Source organism: Caretta caretta, chromosome 6 (genome assembly GCF_965140235.1).
Source record: "Caretta caretta isolate rCarCar2 chromosome 6, rCarCar1.hap1, whole genome shotgun sequence".
NCBI classification, from domain to species: domain Eukaryota; kingdom Metazoa; phylum Chordata; order Testudines; family Cheloniidae; genus Caretta; species Caretta caretta.
Window position 1 is genome coordinate 54176787 of NC_134211.1, and position 24802 is coordinate 54201588.

The 24802-nt window shown below is 40.0% G+C and overlaps 1 protein-coding gene across 8 annotated transcripts in view; it reads right to left on the reverse strand.

Annotated features, from left to right (window-relative positions):
- The window catches only part of LRRC4C (leucine rich repeat containing 4C), an 856114-nt gene extending 834856 nt beyond the window's left edge, over positions 1-21258 (reverse strand). For all 8 annotated transcript variants that reach the window (XM_048853297.2, XM_075129530.1, XM_048853288.2 and 5 more), the window contains exon 1: positions 20613-21258. The gene's annotated coding sequence lies outside the window, so the exon portion shown is untranslated. The remainder of the gene's footprint in view (positions 1-20612) is intronic.
- Between the last annotated feature and the right edge of the window lie 3544 nt (positions 21259-24802).

Consider the following 24802-nt stretch of genomic DNA (forward strand, 5'->3'; position numbering starts at 1 on the left):
CTCCCAAGATATGTGCTGATTCAGTGCACCTCCCAGGCAGCTTCCCTGGAATTTAAAGTTGCCTTCACTTGACAAGGATGGTGCCACTTGTATTTATATCTTCTCCCCACCCCTACCCCATCTGGGCATACTACCCCATTCCCTCTCACATGGGAATGCATCAAGCCTATTATGTTCCATTTATTAAATCACACTCAGTTGCTAGAGATGATGATGTATTGACTTCAGATGGAAAATAAGCAGAAGGAGCAGTCAAAATACTAAACCAAAGACAAGTTTTTTATGTGAACATCCTTATTAAACTGCTTCCCACACCTCCAAACCTCACACACAGAAAATGTCTGCTGCCTCAGCAGCAATATTGCTGAAGGAAACATCCCAATGACGTTTCTCAAGAGGCGCTGTCACCCCTTTAATACGCACACTGATATTCCCCAGACCCAGAACAGTCTTAATGACTCTCTCCTAGAATTTCCCACACTAATTAAGGAAGTATAATCATCTGTGAAATCATCAGGTGCATACTGGGTTGGGGTGTGTGTGCACACAACATCAATATTATCACTAGTATTTGCAATGCTCACCACCACAGTGGATTTCTCAATGACAGCTTGTTTGGTTCATGTGAAGGAGAGCAACTGATGGAGATTTTCTGATGTGGCTGAGTCATTACAACTGCTTCCTAGGTCCTCAGAGACTGGGATCCAATTTACTCATGCTCCATTTCATATCAAGTGAATGAAAAAAAAAATCTGAACAGTGCCTTGTACTCTGTTCTCTGAGTGATAAAGTGACACCAAAAAGATAACTGGAAAAAATAATGGCAAGAGCAGCAGAAAGCTTGATTTATGTATTTATGTTTACAGTCTTCCTTTAATGCTAAGGGAATACACCTCCCTGAAGTTGTTGACTCAGAGTAAAGGTAACCACAGGAGCCAGGGCTAGTTCAGATAATCCTGCCAAACCTACATCTTCAGAGGGAACTCCTTACTCTGGGATCACAGGGTATAGGTCTTCAGGGCTATGAATGAAGTGTTTATTGCTTATGTTCCAGTGCTGCTGAATATGGAGGAAAAGATACTCTGTACTGAACACCTAAGCCTGACCCTTGCTGATTAACTGTAGTTCCCAGCCACTTCAATGAGTCAATGGCAGAGTCAGGAATAGAACCCAGGAACCTGACTCCTAATAATCTGTTCTGAACTCTGCACCACACTTACCTCTTACTTGTAATCTAAGTGTAATTACACACTTGTGTTGTCATCTTTGAGGTTCTTCAGACTTGCCTACCCAAATGTCCAAGAGCTCAGCTCCCATTTTGGTACTAAAATAAGGGCCAGATTTTTGGGAGAGCTCACCATGTGTCAAACCCCTTTCAAAATGCAATCATAATTGTTACAATATGGCCTTCTTTAGATGCCCAAATAAGATCTGAGTTCTTGTAAGAATATGGCTCCCACTGTGGGTGGTGTGCACTAGAACTGATTGGAAAACAAGAACCTGGTTTCATGAAAAACTGAGGTTTCAACACTGATTTCCATTCTAATGTAGAATGAAATCAAGACCTTTCCACATTTGTCTTAAAAAGAAAAGAGACACGTTTGAAATAGCAAGTCAATGGGCCAGATGTGCACCTCTTCCAAGATGTGACCCAATTATGTGTTTAGGTTCTCGTGCTGCCATTCAGCAAATCATTTTATCAAACTGCACAAATTGCTTATTAGAGCCCAGAGTCAGGTTCATCATTTGATTACTCATGTGCTAAGGGCTGTCCACATAAATAAGGGAAGCACTCTCCAGTGATAGAGGTTGGAAAGCAGTCCCTACTCTGAATTTGATCTGCTTCATGAAAACTAGGAACCAGCTGTCGTTGTATCAGATAATTACGTCCAACTGGTGACAAAGGGGTGAAGATCATAGAAGTGTATGGATTCAGGGCTGCTCACAGGAACAGAGCTCACTATAATGGTATTGTATTTACAAAGCAATTTCTGTTCCAGTGCGCTTTACAAACTGCAGGAATAACTGCAACCCAACAGTGAAATGTGGCTACCTCTGAAGTAAAACAAGACAACCCATCTCACAGTTGACAGCAACACAGCACAAGAAGTGTAGAATACTTTAGCTAAATTGAACAGCTAGGTGGAACAATGCTATTGCTAATTTTTATTAGGTGTGAACTTATTTCTTGCCCGAAGGCCCATTTTTGTTTGGCTAACAATATACAGCCATGCCATCTCAGTGTAATAAAGCAGGGAAGGATAGTCAGTTCATCACTCATCGACCGTCAGCCCAGATCAACCAACTACCATACATTTCTGGAACCTTGGCCTTGTTCCCTATCAATTTCTCTTGTCCTACTTTACAAACCTCTCCACGTAGATGGTGGTCATGCCACACATTCAGTACATCACCTTCTTTCACAGGATAGATCCTTTCTCTTATATGCCTGATGTCTCATTCTTGTCATTCAATTCTCATTCAACTCCCTTCTCAAAATTTTCTTAATTCCCTTAGAGAGTTTACCACTCGGTATTCCCCATTCCCAGTCCTGCCCCATATCCTTTGAAAATTGCTAAACACAACAAAAGAAGTTAATCTCCCTCACTGGAGGTTTTTAAAAACAGGTTAGACAAACACCTGTCAGGGATGGTCTAGGTAATACTTGGTCCTGCCTCAGTGCAGGGGACTAGACTAGATGACCCATCAAGGTGCCTTTCTGTCCAACATTTCTGTGATTCTATTTAGCGCTCACTAGGATGAGCCTTTACTACCACTTTTCCCTCCACAACTGCCATCATCTGGAACTCTACTATTGACAGAGGTCCAGGGTAGAGGTCTCAAGAGTAAAAGGTTCAGTAAAATCTCCAGGGTCAGGCTGCTTGGAGAGAATACTCTGCATTTTTATTAACTAATCAAACACTCAATTTCTGTCTGAATTTGCTGAGGCTTCTGGGAAATTTAGTTCATTGAGAGCATGTTCCGAGAGGCTTTGGCAAGCCATCTCCCTACTAACATTATGTCAGCTCATTTGCATAGTCACACCATGTCCATGCTAGTAACATGCAGTCTGAAGGGCTTTCTCAGCTACAGAATTCCATTCTGTTGGAAGTTAGAATGAGATGCAGTCTGGCGACCTTAAAGCAAAATGTAAGTCTCATCACTTAGTACAATCTTTCTGCCAACAATATTAGAACCTCAGCCCTGTGTACGTTTCCTTGGACATAAGAAACTGAAATGAAACAACAAAAAAAACGAACACCCACCCCAATTCCATGTTCACTCAAATGGCACAGTATGATAGAGAGGTAGAGGAGAGAGCCATTGGAACTGAATTTGACCGGTAATAATATGGACAAAACCCACACACCAGAGGGCTAGGTGTGCTATAAGTACATGGATTCGATTGGTCAGACCATGGCAATCAAAATCATTAAAGCAGAGAAGCAAACAATTCAGTTTCACTTCTTAAAAAGTATCATTAAAACTTCCTTTCCATTTTCTAGTAGTTGTACTTTATCTTTCATTGTGTATGTTATTTTGCCTGTCCATTGCATTTTGTTAAAAACTAGGATGTTCAGGAACTGTGCTATATAAATGAATAAGCACAATTATTAACTGCCCTCCCACAAAACAAGGGGCCAACAGATATTGACTAATTAATTGCATTATATACTATTTGTAAAGTACTTTGAAGTGAAAAGCAATATATGTGCCAACTATTACTATTGTGTAACCAGCAGCTCAAAAGCATGTTGCCAAAGTACAGCAATAAGCTTGTCCTTTAAACACTTTCATGGTAATTATGGCTCTTAACAATGGATATTGTTCAGCTGAATAAATATAGTAAGACTTCAGCTAACAGCTCTTATCAATCTGACATTCTTACAAATGCCCCTTGTTAAATGTCATGTGAGATTTCTTAAGGGAAAGGAAAATACAAAATACAAAGTTTATGCAGATGAAAAAAAGAGGAAAAAAGGGTTACTTGCAGTTTCAGCTGTCTGTAAAACATCAACATGAATTACTAATCATCAACTGGGCCTTGTTTTAAACGGTGGAGAGATCAATTATAGATGTTGAATCTGCATCCCTGGGACACTGATTTACACTGATGCTGAAATTACTCTTTTTAAAATTAAAATTTTAATTCACAATTTAATTCACACAAAAATTCAGAGAGAGAGAGAGTGTTGATGGTTTCTGTGCCATAAAATGGTGTGTTGCTTTGCTCTACTACTTCAACAAAGAGCTATTCAGAACTGGACTCTATCCTCAGGACTAGCTGTAAACTGGTCTTTAAGAGTCTTGTTAGCAAAAATAAAACAAAGAATGTATTTTACATAGTTGCACATAGGCAAATTATGGGACATTTTGTTACAGATCCACTATGTATACAATATAAATATGCAGTAGGATGTTTCCTAAATTGAATTTACAATACCCGGTTCTATTGCAGTGTATGATATACTTATTTATGCTGGGTTTCTAGCCCCTATCACCTCTCAGCAGGTGATCATGTTCCTCTGAACTCCATTCTCTAATGAGAATGTTATGGATTTAGCACTGGGTTGGTACCAAGGAGCTGAGTTCTAATCCCATCACCCACATGAATGCCAAACTCTCAACTTCAATTTCTAGGTCTGTAAAATAAAGATGCACTGTACTTATCTACTTCACAAGGAGACCAGGAGATTTTTTTTCTAATACTTGTAAAAAGCTTTAAATATGTAAATTGCTACAATACATATGTGCCAAAAAATTCTTATTGTGAGTACCTGACTTGCCCCTATTTCCCTGAATGTATTAGAAATATGATGGTTTCATTTTAATGCATCTAATTACTGGGGGGAAAAACAGATATGTTATGTTCCTTTGTGTATATGGTATTGATTTACACCTCAGCTTCTTACCTATCCAGAAAGCACAGGCATCAGTTGAAACTTAAACAGGCAGCACAGGGAATAATACAGCTTTCTGCTCCCTCCAGAAGAGCAAAGACTGATTGTGTATCAGCTCCAAGCCACAGAGGCTCTGAGAAGTTAAAAGGAACCTGAGAGAAGAATCTGAGCTTTCAAGATGCTTCTCCAGCTCTTCTAGGTTTTACCCAGCACTTCTCTACAAGCAGCAAAAGCTCCATGGAAACTTCCATGAAAATTTTTTCACATGCTTTGTTTTTCAACGAGGGAAACAAGAGGAGTGTGACAGGTGATATTTCCACTGTAAGTCTAAAATTAATGGTGCTCAGGTTAAAACAAGTAAAAGGCAATGCTCCTTCATACTGCCTGAATCATAGACATTAGAGACTGTTTAGATCAGTAGTACTCAGACTGAGGCTCAGGAGCTGCAAGTGGCTCTTTAATGTGTCTCCTGCAGCTCTCTGCAGCACAGAACATTAAAACACCCTGTGATTTAATTATTAACCAATCTCAGTTATTAACCAATCAGGATGCTTTTACTATGTTATTAACCAATTGTAGAGTACTTGGTCAGTTATTTTGCTGTGAGAATTTATATATATATATATATATATATATATCTATATATCTATATATATCTTTATTATATAAAATGAGAAAGACAAAATGAAACAATGCATTCACAATACTATAGGTCTTTTGGGTAATGTTGATTGCTAATTTGGCTCCTGAACCACTAAGGTCTGACTATCACTGATTTAGATCATCTAATCCATCTCTAAGTCACCCTAGGGAATCCCCTATTGTAAGAATAGTTCTACATGCTAGGATAAGGATAATCAATCATCATGCTTCATGGATTAGGTTGACTACCACAGAATTGGGGATAACATTCTTCCCTTACAAAGTCACATACATTGTTACACAATTTGCAAGGTGCAGTATAAGGGTGTGTCATCTTCTTCAGATCCGTAAGGAACTGGGTTTTAATGAAAATGAGATACAGGCTTGATAGACTAATGTTCTGATCCACTGTGAAAATATACTTTACTTTTAGACCTAGCCAATTTCATCTGGGTATAATTAAATGTTCATTTATTCCATCGTTTTGTGGAATTTGCCAGAGAATTCACTCTTTGCAGCAGAACGGTGCTCCAGGATCTAAGCTTTCTTTCTAAATAGCAACTCTGTTAATAGGCCTCAGTTTCAATGTAACTTTGAAAACATGACCTGAGTGTAACCCAATGCAATGTACTTTTGAGTCTCCATACATCTTGAAATAACCCAGAGGTGAGATGTTGTCATATCCATACCAATGGACCGTTGGCTCTGAAACCAAAAGATGACAAACACAGACTAATATTGTTAGCTACTTCACTGTTGATTATTTTAGCAAAAACCACTCAGTTAGTATACTTATCCCAAAATCCCAAGTCATCTCCCATCCCTCTCCTGCTACCAGTCTCCTATTTCTCTTCTCTCAATTTCTATGATGCAGTTAGGTAATATCAGTGCAAAAGTCTACTGCATTTGGAAAGTGAAATGCAGAGACAGCACAAAATAAATACCAAAATAAATTGTGCAGCAGTTATTATACCGATTGCAATATTCACTGTGTTCAATAAAATCCTCAATTTAAAAAATTTAGCTGAAAGTACCATAAAATTTCCAGAATGTAACAGAATCTGGAGAGTCTGCTCCAGAATTTAGGTCCAAGTTGGTATGGTGTACACATAGGGCTTTGAGTTTTTATATTCTTCTTCACTTCCTATCCTAAAACATTCATGTACTGCTGCAGTGAGATACAAAACAACTGCCACATTCATCCCCCAAAGTATCTTCCTTTCAGTGATAGCTCCACATACTTTATAAACCACTTTATGATGATTCAAAATCAAGAGTTAAATGTAAAATAATATAATTTGTAAATTAATACATATTACGTATAGCTTTTTAAGATATTCAGAATAGTAAAATAGTTTGAACTGCTTTCCCATCTGATTTCAACATTTTCCCAATATTATGGTCAAGAAGGCATTCTTAGCCTGATGCTATGATAATTATGCTGAACAACTCACTAGATGCAATACAGGACATGTTCACCTTTCTCTGAAGCATTGGGTATTGGCCCTGCTGGATGCAGGAGACCAAATTTAATGAACCAATGGTCCAATTCTTTACTGCAAATTCTATGTTCCTACAGTTCAGAAGCCACTTTGGGATCTCCAGGATGATAAACACTATATGGATTTGAGATATACTTTCTGACACTCTGGCCCAGCTGTTCCCTGCGAAGAATCCATGTCAGACAAATGTGGCCTGTCTTGGAACAAGCCATGCTGAGCAAAGCAAACCAAGAAAATAAAAAGCCAAGCAGCTGTGCTACATTTGCAGCTGCACTTCAGCATAGGAAAGATTAATAATGAGTTCCACAATTTGGGAACAACAATGATTTTTAAAGGAAATAATTTTAAAGTTGAGTTTTCTATGATCATCATTGTGAGTAGAGCAGAAAAAGGTAGATGAGGTAATGGACAAGTTTTCCCTTGATCTTTATTGGATTGATGTACTCACCTTTAAGTATATTAAGACACATTAGCACATGCAGCTATTTAAATAATTAGCTGTTTGAACAACTACCTTATGTTTGCTTAGAGGAAATCTGTTTTAATAAGGTAAAACATTCTGAGTTAGGTGGACCATCTTTAAGAAGCAAAAATTGCTTCTCCTGTGGGGATGCTTCTGGACCTGATATAACACAGATCCACAGCAACACCTAGTGCTCGTTAGGACACATGGCAAGACTGTAGTCCTTAAAAATTCCACTTGTAATTACCCCCAGGGCCTCTTACTGGCTGTGTGCTTTTTGAAGTTGTAATTAGGTGAGAGAAATCATGCTGAACTGGTGCTTCATGAGCACTGCTGGTAACTTAGTGCTCCCAAGGCTTATAGTGCACCATGATAAATTGGATTGAAAGATCATGCTAAATTAAAGCTATGTATAGTTGGGTTCGAAGGCATGAAAAAAAAATAAAACAAAAAAGTGGGGGATTTAAAAACATTTAATAGGTTAGGGCCACATGAGAAAGTTCAGTAAAGAGTCGAGACAAAGTTGTGAGCGGGGGGAGCCTCAGAAGATTTAAAGAAGTAATGGCAGAGTTGGGATCTGGATCCACACATCACCAAAAGAGATATTTGAAGTCTGGATATGGACCTGAACTTTAAAAAAAAAAAAGATAGATGGGCGTTTTGTGCCCGCAATGGAATGACAAATCAGAGAAGCATGAAATTCAACATGCCTGGCATGTGTATGCTGAGATTGGTTGGAACACCTGGTATCTGGGACAAATGATTTGAACTTTTGCTAATGTTGGTAAACTCATTAGAACCAGAGTACAGCTTGCTCTCCAGTGGATTGTGTGCCCAATGTAATCAGTTGCATCCCTAATGCACATGCAGAAGCTGGTTGGAAGCTATGAAATTTGTTCCTCCTTTTTGTTTTGCAAAGCTAAACTTTACATTTTTCAAAAAAAGAATTCTGGTACTTGTTATGGTCAGAAATTACAAGAGTCTTCCTCTTTGTATAATAGATCTGCTATTGATTCCAGCAAAAGTGAGAGAGTGTAAAGAAAGAACCTGCACTACATATTAAATATCTATTCATCCAGATCCTCCTTATTCACAGGCACTAGAGAGAGGTGCAAGATTCCAGACAGGATTCCATTCCTGACTTGAGTCTGGAAAACTTATTGTTCTGCAACATGGGAAAAGAACCATATACGTTCACATACAGCAGATCAGAAAATTGAATTTCTCTTCCAAGGAATACCTACATTTCAAAATTTGTTTTTGTCCCAAATCAGCACAAAAATCTTCTGCAGAACAACATATTCTGAAATATTTCAAGTCAGATACATCAAAACAACCTTACTAAAATATTTCATTTTGATGGCGTCAAAACAACATATAATATTAAATACATAAATAATGTAAAATTAAAGTTATAGTTAGAACTGTGCAGAGGACAGAAGTTGGTTTGTGAAGGAATTTGAGATTTCAACAGTTACCTTCATTCCAATTTGGGATGAAATCATGCATTTTGAAATTATCTATGAAAGAAAATGGTGGAAAAATTGTTTCAAATTTCATCTATTTTATATAATACAAATTGTTAAATTTCTAAACAGTCATTTCAACACAAAAAATCAGAACACTTCATCCAAAAAAACATCAAAACAGGACATTTTGACATTGTCACAATGCTTTTTTATGCCAAAATTTTATTTTGGAGAAAATGATATGATCTTACAAAGCATTTAGACTTTGGTGGAACTGCATTTATTGACAGAAAGTGATTCCACCCAAGTTTTCTGACCAATTTTACATTCATATTTCACTGAATGTAGGCAGTGTTCAGAGGGTTTAGCATCTACCTGTGTGAGGTGGATAGAGGTGTAAAATAGGGATGGGTAAACCACTTTAGAAAACCAGCAACACATCTGAACTTTTTCCCAAAACTCAAACACTTTTGGCCCCCTCCCCCATTCCCCATTATTATTTTCACTTCCCTGTGACTCTTTGCTTTCCGATTTTCCCAGGAGGGTTTGGATAGTGTGAGAAAACATCTGCCTTAGAGAGAGAGAGGAAACACCCATAACCTCTCATGAGAAAGCCTATTCCAAAGCTGTCCAGTCCAGTCTGATCAACCTGAGAGGTTTAAAGGAGCGTTCCATCTTCTGCATGTGCATTAGAGATGCAACTGATCATATTGGACGCACAATCCACTTGAGAGCAAGCTGTACTCCGGTTCTAATGAATTTACCAACATTAGCAAAAGTTCAAAACATTTGTTCCAGATACAGAGGTCATCAATAAAATCTTTACAATCTTCCTTTTTCTTCCGATTAGTGTTACTGTAGTAATCCCTCTACCCAGTATGGCAGATATCCCAGATACAACAGTAATGTCTATACTGGCAAATGGTGAGCACTGTACCAGAATGAAGGATGTGTTAGATATTGGGTTAGTGTGTTGACACAGTCATTAGAGATGTGCATACTCCTCCACCCGAGAGAACTGTGTTAGTCCAGTGTAGACGTGATAAAGTAATAGATCATGATTGCATGATCCACTTCCAAATGACTCACTCTGATCCATCCTCAGTAGCCCCTCGACTGTGTCTTCTAAATTAAATACTTACAAAACTGGATAAATTCAGCATGTCAAAGTAATGGACACTACAACCACATACAAGTTGTTTGGAAGTGGGTGGTAGCGGTGGGGAAATATTAGCAAGGTCTTTTTTTAATGTTGCTGCCATCTTGTAACAATTCCTTTTATTTCACTCATGTGCTTGTTCATCCTATATTAGGACAGATGGAGATAAATACACAAGTGACTTCTAATTTTGTTTTTCCACACCAGCTAATCTAAGAATAATTTGAGGAGCATTAAGCAGGAGCTGAGTCACCGAACCCATTGTGAAGCTTCGACTCACATGGCTGGTGGCTGCAGCTCACTTAAAATGTCGCTTTTACTTAGCCTTTTGTTACTAGTGGGTGTGGAGCTCCTGCCATAATCTGTGCTGTAGTCTGCATTAATACAGCACATTACAATACTCTGTCTTCTGGGGTCACAGAGTCGATAGTGTTTCATTGTGGGGAAGAAGCAACAACAAAACAGAACTGTGTTATCAGTTTGAGAAACTCAGATGAATATTATGGAGTCCAGGCAGGTGTTCTGCTGTCTGAATCTTTGTGCATCTGTACAGTGGAAACTGGAGACTGACAGCATTTTGAGAGCAGTGGCAGGCAAAGGTTGAAAGGTTTGGAGTTCAGGTCAGATGAGCACTAGGGCTCGCAGATCCTACAGAATGTCGGCCAACTGTCCTCAGCAGAACTGAATTTGCAGTTGTCAGTGAAGTAAGCCCTCTGGCAAGAACTTTGAAGAAAACGTAGCTCCAGTATTTGATTCTTTGCTCTCAGATTTAGAGGGATGTATGTCCCTTAATAAGAATCCTATAGCATTTAATATGGATGAAATTTGGAAAATGTAATAGGGCTCTTAAAGCTGTTGGAATGTAATGGAACATCATCTTTCTATAGGGTTTGATGAACCATCCAATAGAATCTTATATAAGAGCAATATAATTATCTATTAAGTTCTGTAGGGTAGTCTAAAAATAGAAAATTATGGCTTTGTGAAATTAAATTTGGTAGCACTTTTCCACAAAGCATGTGCACTTATGGGTGCTCTCTTAAATCCATTCACAAGCTGAAGCTAGTGTGTAACGTATCAACTTGCTGATTAGTGGGAATATCTCAGTGAACACAATGTCCATGCTCTATAATCTGTACTGGCTGCCTATAGGTGTCTAGGTGGAGTTTAGTATGTTGCCTTTCACTTATAGAGGCAAAAGTAGCCTGGGGCCTACCTGAATGACCACCCCCTTTTTCCCCAGGCTGTACTGCCCTAGCGGAGGTCAGTAGAGGCACCTGAGCTGGATCACCCTTGATATACAAGAAATGGAGTTGCCAGTAAGGTATTTTCCTCAAGGGTCCCTCAGCTGTGTAATTCACTCCCCTCTCACCTTTAGTCTGAAATAATCCAGATTTGGCGACCTTCTGGGAACACTGCAAAGCTCACCCTGACCCTTTCCTGCCAGCAAAGAGAGCAATGTGTTGGCCTTATGGTGCTCCTTCCCCTGTTTTGACTCTGCCAGGTTGACAGCATGATCTCAGGCCAGAAGTACTGTTTTGTTTCACAAAAGAATAAATGTTAAAAACTATTCAAGAACAAATTCAAAAATGATTACAGCTTGCAGAACTCCTGCAAGTAGAAATTCAAAGCCCTAGCAAGAAAAACAGTTTTTCATTGTATAAAGTACTCAAAGCATTATATGCATAATGAAGTGTCATTAAAGTCGTTTGTTCCAATAACGCAGAGAAAATAAATTAATCAGAACTAGCATGACTTTTAAGAGTGGGGAAATTAAAAAAAAAAAAAGCAAATTTTTGCCACTTATGTCGTGGAGACTAGCTAGCTGTGTGTAGCAGGAGCCATTGACTTGCTTTGGGGGGGGGGGAAGCTATATAATATCTTGACTAAGTAGTCTGCATCCTGGACATATCAATAAGTTCCTTACTATACTACACTATACAACACATGAAACAGATGAGGGAACTACAGGGTAAGTGCATAATCATACTGTATTAAATCCATGGCTAGCTATGGCTTCACAACATGGCTACTTGCATCTTCACGGGAGCAGCAGGGACAAAACATAGATCCTCCTACTTCAAAAGCACAGGCCCCTCATACTAGAATTAAAGGAGATTCATATTTATTGGAAGCAGTATAGATCTTGTTTCTCAGGACACAACTGGGATAGGGAAAGGTTTGCCGATGTGAAAGAGAGGGACAAAAGACTGATGCGAGTTACTTTCACAGAGGCTTTTGGGGAAGACAAGAAGAGTCACAGGAGCATAAAGAGACAATGAATTTTAACAGACCTCCAAACTGGGGCATGGGAGGGAGGTGTGGCTTCATATATTCGTCCCTATATATATCACTTCACTCTTCCCTTTGAGCTCCACATTCACCAGCTATCCCAGACCATAGAAAGAAAATGGGAACATTAAAAGGACAATGCAGAAAATCAGAGCTTAGATCCCAAAACATAAGATATCTATCCTTAAAAAAGAGCTTGACACATACCCTAATGTATGAATAGACAAGTTCTCAATTTTGCTTTAAGAAAATAAACCAGTGAAAGTATTCCACCGTCCCCCTATTTTAAAGCTTCCCCTGTAGTCTTAGAAATTCAAACATAAGAGCATTGCGCTACACAAGTCCCAGTTCCATTGTCAAAAGAAAGAAAGAAAAAAGAAAAAAAAAAGAAAAAGAAAAAGCTCATGATTTTAGCGGCAGTAAATTCTGACCTTTAGGACTATTATCCTAAACAGTTCCTTATGGGTCTGGGCATCTGTACAGTCCCATTTAAGTCAAATGTAAAATCAGAGCCTTAGATTTAAGTCGTTCTTTGCCCCAAAGACCTTGTCTTTACTACTGGTTGTACTGCTAACTACCAGGCTTAATTCATTAAGTCAATGGGCCCAAGTCAGATAGTAAGAGTTTGCAAGATTGCCCCTATATTTGCAGAGTGCTGTGTCAATTCACTGTTCCAGACAGTGCTTTGCAATGCAAATAAGATCATAATTAAAACTGGCTACACACTGGGAGGCAGATCCTCAGCTAGAGCAAACTGCCATGGCTCCAATGGAACTACGTGCCTGTTTACATTACCTGAGGATCCAGCCCAGGGAGTCACCAGTGTAGCCTCACTGTCTGAGGTGAATGAAATCAAAAAGGAAAAACAAAACGGCATTAGTGTTCGGAAGCAAATTAGATTTTCAAAAGTATTTCAGTCTTAGTAATGTAAGGTGTAATTTGTGATGAAAGGAAGGATATTCTTATTTGTAAACATATGAATTTCATCGAGACAAAATCCCTCGAGGAGGAATTACTGCTTAAAATCCATCCAAGATGACGTGGCATTTTGCTAATTAATATCACTGGCTTTGCAGCAATCCTGACTTTCTATCTATGATGAGCCAGTCTCTTCTCTCCCTCACTACAAGACACAGAAATAATTCCCCGCAATGGGAACTACATCAGTGCCCATCACAGAATAGTATTCTTACCTGTTTCCAATAGCCCTGGATTATCAAAGCTATCATTTTGATTATAAAATTCTATTTCTAAATCTTCCTCCCTCTATCTCCCACTGTAACAAGGAACAAAGGGTGACATCCTGGCAAGACAGTTTCACCACATTTTCTGGGGATAACCAGCAGCAACCTCCGCCTGGCTCACCTGGTGGAGCCGTTGCCCATGGACAATAAGGGCTATTTCAAATCGTGCCTATGGACATGTGCAGGATAGTCACACAAGTCTGGCAGTGGAGAAGTCCAGTCCAAGTTTGCTGACCAAAAGATTCAATTAAAATTCTGAACAATCTCTGAACCTTATGAGGTTCACATTGTAGCTAGTATTTGTGTTGGGAGGTAGAATTGTAAAGAACAAAAACTGTGGAGCTGGAGAAGTACTACAGGGTGAGTCTGACTAAATTCCATGTGGAAAGAAGGTGTCTGCTTTCTATTCCTCAAGTTCTTCTCTGTACAATGAGTTTTCTCTACAGCAGTGGTGCTGGAACAACTTTATAGTAAGGGTGCTGAAAGCCATTGAACCAAACTGTAAACCCTGTATACGATGCAAACTATGTCAAGCCAGGACGTGCGGGTGCACGTCCTGGCTCTCCTAGTTCTATCACCTATATTCTATAAAGACATAGAGATCTCCTGCATTAAATGAGCATTTCACATGCAGACTTCAACACAGGGAATGTTTACTTGCTTGGTCTTCAATCTCCTTTACAGAAACTATGTAGACCCACTTAGGAGCCAACATGTTTCTCTCTATGTAGAAAAGGAAAGATAGTTGGTCTCCAAGGTTATGGAAAGATTCAAGACTTCCAATGATTCAATGAAAGGAAAAACTTATCCCAGATGAACTTCATGGAAAACAGAGGCATCTCAAAAGACTCCAGAGGTTTGAAGGTAAGTGTGGAACCTCTGTGTTAAGTTAAACGGACAAAGAGAGAGATCCTACCTCCTTGCCCACCTCAGGAACAAGGATATAAGAATTAAAGCACAGATTAAGAGACTCTTTTAGACAGTCTAAGACTCTTAAGGAGGCATTGCCAAGCCAAGTATTTTTATTATGAGAAGCTTCTCATTTACCTCTCTGCCCTGTCACTGTTCTCAGGATTGGGTAAAGCTGCTTATACTACAAAGCTGATTGTCAGGGAATTCCGATTTTTAGAGATCTTTTTACAGTTTGGAAAGGCTGTGACCTCCTGCAGAATAAGGGCACCAGGTTACTGCAGCGATCCACAAAATATCTATGACAAAAGAGGAAAGGAAAAGCCTGGCAAGATAAACACTCTGTCCCTCTCTCACTTAGTGCTTGGCCAAGACATGTGGTGGTTATATAACAGGACAGAGTATGGTAGGACTAAGGCAATTCCTGCTATGCTGAGACCCTTTTGTTCTCCATTAAACTCCACTGACAGACACTGTATCTTCTATATGATACACAAGAACAAGAGCTGCATCTGAAAAGCACTGCTAAGATTAGGCAATTCTGGCCAAAGGCTTCTGCAGAAAAAGTAGAACAGTCTTGAAATTTCAGTAGCATAAAAAAAATAAAAAAGAAAAAAACATGCCTTCAGATCAGCCTCAATATAAACCATGCAGAATTGGAAAAGAACACACAGTATTTTCTGTTTGGCTTCCAAAGTCTGTATTAATTAGTCCAACTGACAAATAGCAAGGTTTCTTTATATATATCAGGACAGATAATACATGGCACATTTATGGGTGCCTTTCGCTACCAACACTCAAAGAAGCCCTTACAGCTTTTAGCTTTGGCTTCAGTCTTCGCTCAAAGATGGGTGTGTGATTGCATAAAAGCCATTGTAGAACCCAAATGCCCTGGGGGTTACTTTGGTCGCACAAACTGCTGGAGAGATTAGAGTATCACAATGGCTGGGTTTTTAAAAATGAACTAAAATACCCACTGACATGAGTTCCTTGCTTTTATAGAAGGGTCTCCATATTTCTTCTGTGAGGCTGATTTCAAAGTGTCAGTCCGAATAGGACTTCCAGATATAGCGTTTGGACACTCAGGTCAACACTTAAATGTGAAAGGTTCCATCTATTCCACCTGTGTTAGTGCCATCATGGGGACTGCTTCTCCGAGCTCCACTGGATCCATATTCCATTGTCTCTAGCTGCTGTTCTGACACCCATCACTCTATCTTCCTCCCAATCCTCCTAACTTAAATTCAGACTTCTTACCTTCACAGTCCTACAGGGCTCTGCCTTTGCTTACTAGACTGACCCCCTCACTGCCTTACTCCCTATCATATCTTCCTTCTCTCATATCCCCACCCCTCTAATTGGAGTAACCCCACACCTTCTCCAACCCACTGTCTTCCACGATATTCATCCTCTGCACTTTCCTCACCTTTCTCTAAGTGCTCCCCCATGTCCTCCGTCCTCACATCTCTGCAGCTTTAGCATGCTGACTGCTATGTCTGGAACAGGCTCCTTTCTCCTGTTCACCGGGCAAGCTTTCCATTCCTTCAAATCCCTTTGTAAGGTTGTTTCATCTTGTCTTGTGTCACTAATCTCCAGGAGTTATCTAATCTCACTTTCACAACCTTGATTATATTTTAAACTGCAGTGGGTATATATAAAGGGAAATGCTACAGTGAAATAACAAACATGAAGCCCCAGTGCTATATCTTGTAACTTCCCCTGCAGCAGTTCTCTAAATTATCTCTTAACTAAGATCTAAAGACATTAGTGGGTAAATATGTAAGTGTAAACCATGCTTACAGTGTGGCTTTCTGTCCTTCTCCAGAGTAATGCAGAACAATGAAAGCTGTCTCCAGAAAATAAAAATGTCACATGCCAATAGATGACACTGTTGAGCAGGCCACATGCAGTCACAGATGCAGCAAATTCTATCCTGTGTACTGGTACAGGAGTGATTCTGGGCCACAGTAGCATTTTTTTAAATGGATTATGTCAGTGTGTTTTTATTTCACCTTGACTAAAAATGAACCTAAGATAGTTCATAATGTCAAGAAATAAAGCCTTCTTCCAGGAGACATATAAGACATTGCACATCGGCTGCCTCCCAGGTAACCTGGATGGCGGCCTGAAAGAACTGTCCTCTCTAGGGACGAACAGATTGTTCAGCCTCCCTAATAAACTTTAGTTTGGGCATCTGCTGAAGGGAAGAGAGAGACTGGTGATGTGTCTGCACTGAAACTGCAGGCTGTAGAGCAGAGCTTGCAGTTTCCTCTATGTTTTTTGTTTTTAAGCAGTGTTGAGTGCATGGTTCATTTAATTTATGAGTAATATTTATATTAATTAAAAAGTTTCAGATAGCTAACTTGTTACAGCAGTTGAAACTCCTGGTTGGTCTTTTATTACTAGGTGTTCCAGTCAAGACCAAGTAACCCCATATCCCCTCTTACCCTCCTCCTCATTCTAATTTTACAGTCCACCTTTGGCTCTAGGCATAGGGTTATTTCTAAAGGGGTAAACAGTCACAGGGTACCTGCAAAATCATCTGCCACTAGGAAAGTGCATTTTCTTCAATCCAGGGTACATGTTTACTGCTAAACTACTCTACTCTATACTAAACTACTGTACCCATTTATTTCAAAACTGGTCCCAATGTTAGCACTTTAATGCAACATAATATTCCAGACTAATACCGTGACTCAACAATCAAAACTATGCATTGTCAACCTGCAGAGCTTTTACTTTTAGTTCAAGTCCTGCATTGCCGGAAGGATTTTGTTTCTTTTCTTTTTTCTTCCTTTTTGACTTGTACAGAGTGCCTAAGCTCACTTGCCAGTTGTCAGCTCAGCTTGTTTCTGAGGAAGGGAAGAATTCATGTGTAAAGCACCCAGGGTCTTAAAAACATAGAAACATGTGCTGGAGGATCATTGTGCCTGGTTGGCTGACTTCAGCAATGAGAGAGAAAGAGAGAGAGGAACTGCTCAACTGACTGGAACTAAATAGGGAAGAAATTTGAATGTTCCTTTTATCTTCCACATATTCTTAAAATAATATTTAGGCAATTCAGTCTTTGATAATCTCACTGTACCTACATTTCTGCTAGGAAGCTTCTACTGAGGCACTACATTAATTTGGTATAAGGACTCTTACGTACCTTCCAATAGCAACATGCTGATACATACAGTATGCAGAACGGTGAGCTTTTATAATAATACATGGAAAACAGTATTAACTACAGAATTCTCCATATTTCTGCAATGCAAAAAATTGTATCTCCAAACCCAGCCATGAACTGGGATAAAATGGGAACCTCGTACAAGTGAGACATTTAATATTTTCATTTAAATAGTTGTTTTAATTGTACATTTTTATATTCCACTTTCCCACACACTCCAAGCTGATGCTTAAGTCGGTTCCTAGATAAACTAGCTTGTCATGAAATCTGGCAATACTGAATTTTATCTGCTTCCACCATGCCATAAGGATAATTAATACTGTTTCAGTAACTTTAACATCCATCCTATAGAGTTATCAGACTTACAACACAAAAGAAAATGCCTATGGAACATTACATTTAGGAAATTAGTAATCAAGTCCACGAAAGGTTAGTTTCAGGGAACCAGGTAGGAATCTAAATTGAGAAACAGTTGGTCAAGAAGTAAAATGAAGCATTCTCCCTATAAAGAAAAGGAGTACTTGTGGCACCTTAGAGAAGCATTCCCGATGAAGTGAGCTGTAGCTCACGAAAACTTATGCTCAAAAAAAATGTGTTAGTCTCTAAGGTGCCACAAGTACTCCTTTTCTTTTTGCGAATACAGACTAACACGGCTGCTACTCTGAAACCTGTCATTCTCCCTAAATAACTTTGCTAATCTACCCACTTCAAGAATAACTTTTAAATTAGTTTGTTGGCTACAGATGATCTTTGCTGCTTAATCATCCAACAAAAAAACAAACAAACAAACAAACAAAAAACAGAAAACATTGGCCTCATGCACACAAACACAGAGATCATCCAAACCAAAGAGAAGTGTGGCCTTTTCTCTATGGATTTAGCTATGGTAAGGCTGCATTATTACAGTCCAATCAACTGAAGTGATGACAATCCTTCAATTCCCACTGTTGTCCCACTGAGTTGAGGATAATTTGCACCTGACCGGATTGGGCTAGGGGATCTTGTGTGTCCTCCATCCTCCCAGAATATGAAAGTTTTTCATTTCCAGTTTGTATGTTATCCACCCCCTAACTTTCTTCTTATCTGAAGTCTTTTTTAGCTTAGTTATCTCTTCAAAAGAAAAGAATCCTGGAGATTCCCATAAGATTTTATTTAAAATCCTCCCCCTGAGACAATGTAAATGTAAAAGCAATCACAATTCACATGCCTCATGAGAAGATGAGGAGGGTCGAAGAGAAGCATAGTGGAACAAAAAAAAAAAAAAAAGGTAAATTATACCTTGACCGGAGACAGATTTGCCTGTCATATTCCTATACAGTAACATTGTTGTGGGATGGAATATCACTTGCAGAAAACAAGGGGAAACACAGCTATAACCAGCTTTCCTTGTTTAATCCCTCTGTCAAGCTGGTATAAGAGAACAGCCACAAACACAGCCAGAGAGACTGACTGACAGGAAAGATGTAATAATATGAGATTATTCAATTACTTTGTAGCAGAGGCCTTTTCATTAAGTGTTTGGTTTTACAATGCAACACCCAATCAAAAAAAGCCTCATTACATTTATTCATACATAATGGAGCAAATAAAAAGGCCACATCAAAGAGGATGTGCCTTCAGAGGTCTGATGCATTGTAACATACATTATATATACACTTCAACACCCTTCTATTTTGCCTATTCAGTATTGTCACATTTTTACCTGTGCCTTTCTAGACCACCTAGCCAGCTGTACATAATTCTATCAAATAGATACCACGTCTTTCGATATTAGTCCTTCGTATTCATATAATTGAGAAGGAATAAGTCCCTAGCATTTCCACTTGGGGAAACAGGCATCTCAGAAATGTATTTACGAATGGATCTCTCACCTCTCTGGGAAAGCTAAGTGCTGTCAATGCAGCAATAAAACGTCTTCAAGTGCAGGATCCCTGATGTTATTGCGATACAATAGTATTTTACTTTCATTAAATAATTGGAAGATGGGAATGGCTATAAGAGTCTCAGCATTTCTGAAGAAAAGCACCTGTGGGGAGATCTAGGTTCAGACCTTGAATATCTCAAAAGACATGTGATTTAATAGATACTGGGAAACATTAACCTACAATAAAACATGCTGGACAAGGCAGTTACTTAGAACACCTGTATGCTTGATGCTACCTTAAACCTCCCTCTTATGTCCCCCCTCCCATCCAAATAAATGAGAGGCAATAAGAAACCATTTGCGATTGGCACTTCAGTCTGATTTGGAAGGATTAGAGCTATGGCCCCAAATATTTCACAAATACTGTAGCCTTAAAACAGTGCAAGATGCATTCAATAGGTTAATGAGAAGCAATAGCAGAGAAACTCCACGTAACAGAGTGGTCCACAAATCCTCAACAATTTCCATTCTGTCATCTGCTCCAGCTAACAGCAGCAGGAGCAGCTTTCTGTACTCGCATATTCATCACTTCAGAGCAGACTGAAATGCATAGAGGGTGAAAAAAACATGATTTGTGAAAATACAGAGACTCCCACTGAAGTTATTGCGTGGGCTTTTTGCGAGTGTGTGAGAGAGAATTCCTTTGGACTCAGACCAAAAAAAGCTTTCAAATGCTATTTTACCAACATTTCTCAACACTCTGGATCATTATTTTACAGGTACTTTAGCTTTGCAAATACTAAGTAAATCAAAAAGGAAAGCAAATAGAGGTGGGGGGGGTGCAAATGACAAGCACAGAGTCCACAACACACCGACACAGTGTCACCATGCACTATAGGTGCTCCATACTCATCTTTTAGCTTCTTTCTAGATTAAACAAATCAAGCATAAACAACATAAGGAGGAAGAAGGGGCAGGCAAGCCCCTGGATTTACCTTTTGGATGGTCCCTCCTAAAACTTCTCCAAAGGAAATTAAAAAATCCTCCAGATGAACTTGGATTCTTCTTTTCTGTTTATTTTTTCAAGTCACATAGGAGCAAAATGATTAGTTTTTAAAGGTTCCATTTACTGATCTTCCATCCCCAGCAAAATGTGTCCAAAAGTCTATGTCAAAAGTGAGCCCGGAACTCAAAGGCAATTGGGAAAGGGTGTTTGGTGGGGGAGGTGGCTGGGGGACCAGACTGTGAAATTGAGTGGCCTGGATATATTAATCTCCACTGTACACTATACCTGGCTTCTTGCTCACCAAAAACTGTAGTGCAAACTGTCAGTAGTAGCCTCCAATAGCTGCTGTGTGTGCTGCAGATGGTAGGTCTCACTGTTACCTTCTCAGATGGGTAGAGGATTCAAAGAACAGCAAAATCCGGGGTCCCCTCCAAACCAGGTGGATTGCCAGTCAGTCACTCACTCAGTCCAATTAATCAAGACAAGAATGGCTCCGTCACCAGAGGTATCTCCTTCCAGAGTGCACAGGATTATGGCAAGGTTATTAATCTTGCTTTGCTGCATCCCCCCACCCCCTACATTCAGCAGCCTGCATTGAGATGATTGCCAGCTCTGTCTCTGTCCCTGTTCTACTGCATTTTGCTCAGCCCTCTGTTGCTGCAAGTGAAACACAGAGGAGGGAGGAATACTAATAAGGTGGTTAGCTACAGTTTTTTCAAGGCATTCTACGTACTCTGTGTGTGTGGTGTGTATGTGTGTGTGTATTTTCTGTGGGGAAGTCTCTAGATTTAGTTGCAGGTCGAATGGGAAACTGTTTCCACACTGCTACAGAAGCCTGAATTAATCTGGATTATTACTTTCAAGGAATATCAGAGCCAGAGATCTTATTTTATTTAGGATAAAAGGAGGGTGCTAAATGCTTTAGAAGCCTGGGGCCATGGCCTGGCAGTTGTGAGAGAAACAATGTTCAGAGAGAGATGCATTAGGTTAGTAAAAAGGCTCAAAGGGACCTAGGCAATATTTTAAATCCACCGCTACACTGCATATACAAGATTTTTAAAAGCAGCCCCTTCCTATCAATCTTGAGATGGCAAACAAATATTCAAAGATGAGTGATTATTGGTATAAAAAGAGACAGATTTTTGATTAGGTGAAAAAACATTAGTGAGTCAAGCAGGGTTTGAATTGATAGACATAAGACATTATGGTTCCAGCAGTGCTTTATAATTCTCTGTTTCTCAATGAGATCTATTCTTCTACAGAAATATTTCAGTGATGTGAAATGAGTTTGGAGTTATCAGCACAGTGTACTTCAATAATATGATGCTATGCAGCCAACAGAATGGAATTGTAGTATATTGGTTAAGTAGTGGCCCTTCATCGGTGCATTAGCCTTTGAGCATCCGGGGTGTACAAATCCTAGCTGCGGAGCACCATCCACATTGTGGTTCGCTCTCTTGGAAGACTCTGCTCAGTCAGTGATTTTTTTACTGGGTTCTTCTGTTTAGGTTCAGCATTCGAGCGATGTTCTGCAGGTAATCTCTTATTATTTATAATCCCAGTCTTTTCCAGCAGAATACACTATATATTACTCAATTCAGGAACCAGAGGAAGGGAAACCTACAAACAAAAGAAAAAAAAAAACTTTTAAAGAGAGGTGTATATTTTTTAATGTTATGACTATGTTTAGACTGGATGATGGCTCAGAGGAGTGGTAATGAGATATCGAGCCTTCCAAATTAAGGGTTTGAATCCAACGTGGAGCAGCAGTAAATGCTATCAATACCAGACAGAGATAGCTGGTCAATGATACATGTGAAATGAGTTTTGTAGTCTCAGCATACACATGCCCATAGCACAAATGGGACCTTCACAATTAGCTTTAGTCAAACCCCTTATTAGTAGCATTGGGTCAAGGACTGAAAAATAAATGGTGACTGAATGGGCACAGCGATGGAATTATCTTCCCACTGTTTTAACTGGTCCTTCCTGGACAGGGTTCAGACCTTTTTTGGTTGGGCAGCATGGGGAAACTGCCTCTGGCACTGCTATTACTGCTCAAAATAATGTTCAGGGCAAAGAATTCCACACCTATCAGAAACCCATATAATCCGTGGGAATACAGTTAAGTACTGAATAAAGATGCACTGTTGGTAACTGAACCCTACAACCATGAAACTGTGGACTGTGGGCTCACCAGATCATTCAACTTAAATGGGGCTGGATCTCTTTTGCATTTGGATGGGAAAACAGAAGATGCTATAAGGAACTGATTCAGAAGATTGAAAAAATAGCCTTCTACCACTGACCGACCAACCAACCCTAATCACGCTCCAATTTTAACATAAAATGATTTATATAAAAAAATCTCAGAATAAGATGTGTTTAGCATAACTGTTCCAACTCCCTTTGTTTTTATGTTTCAATTCTTTCCCCTCCAGACCAACCACAATTACTACCATCACTGTCTGTAAACTCCTTAAGGAAGATAATATTCCTAAGCCACAAACATCAATGACACTAACCAAACAATGGGAACCACAGATGCTCTTCTTTTCAAATAAGGACCAAACCAATACTCCACCATGGTATTAGTAGGCTCAATGATTCTCAAGAAGCTAGGTTTGCCACTTGTGGTCATTAAATATCCCATAGAACTTCTTGTAAGGAAGCACCAGTGTCCTGGTCAAGTTCCAGTGTGGACAATCACAATCTGCCACACTAAAGTTATCTGTTTAGTTCAGGGATGGGCAAACTTTTTGGCCCGAGGGCCACATCAGGGTGCAAAACTGTATGGAGGGCCGGGTAGGGAAGGCTGTGTGTCCCCAAACAGCCTGGCACCCGTCCCCTATTCGCCCCCTCCCACTTCCCGCCCCCCCGACTGCTCCCTTCTGGGACCCCCCACCCCAAACTGTGCCCCCAGGATCTCACCCCCTATCCAACCCCCCCTGCTCCTTCTACCCTGACTGCCCCGACCTAGCCATACCCCCTGACAGGCTCCCCAGGACTCTCACGCCCTATCCAACCCCCCTGTTCCCGGACCCCTGACAGCCCCAGAATCTCCGCCCCATCCAACCGCCCCCTGTCCTCTGTCTGCCCCCCAGGATCCCTCACCCCTAACCGCCCCTGCTCCCCATCCCCCGACTGCTCCCCAGAACCCACTATCCAACCCCCCGACTGCCACGTGCGCGCTGCCACCCCGCACTTACCAGGCTGCTCAGAGTGGCAGGAGCTTGCATCCCCGTTGCCTGCGTGGTGGCAATGCTGCAGGGGAGGGGGAACAGTGGGAGAGGGGGCAGGGGCTAATCTCCCCGGCCAGGAGCTCAGGGGCTGGTTTGGACGGTCCCGCAGGCCGGATATGGCCTGTGGGCCGTAGCTTGCCCACCTCTGGTCTAGTTACAGCTGACTAAAGCATTGTATACTTCCTGTCCCAAGCATTGTTGTGGTGTGTGTTATCAAACAACTGTAACCACCAAGATGGTTTGATGAATTCACACCTCATACTTAAAAATTCTGGGATCCTTCTGAATAAGAGGTTCTATATGAAAGAGACTTTCCATTATAATTTATTATTTCTGCCTCAAATTAACTGCATATGAAAGAATGGACTTTAATAAAGGATGCTCTAGAATAAATTATTGTTAGCAGCAATTCTCAAACTATAGCCACTTGGCCACCAGTCTCATTCAGTCTCTGAAGAGGTCCATATTATAAGAATAGATGTCTCTGCAGATAAGATAAGAAGCAATGGACTTAAATTGCACCCAGGGCAATTTAGGTTGGACATTAGGAAAAACATTGTGTCAGGTTGGTTAGCACTGGAATAAATTGCCTAGGGAGGCTATGAAATCTCCATTATTGGGGATTTTTAAGAGCAGGTTAGAAAAACACCTGTCAGGGATGGTCTAAATAATACTTAGTACCACCTCAAATGCAGAGGACTGGACTAGAACACCTCTCAAGATCTCTTCCAGTCCCATTCTATGTCAGTTTTGCCCCCTGCCACAAATGATCATGTCATGCTAATTTGCAATTGGGACAAAATATCTTCTGGAGTCTCAAGTTACTTTTACAGGATTCTTATGCAAACAAAATCACCAGTAAGATCCCATCAGAGCCTCTAATCACAGTCAGTTTATGCAGTTTAGACAACCAAATGACAAAAACTAGAGCCATCTA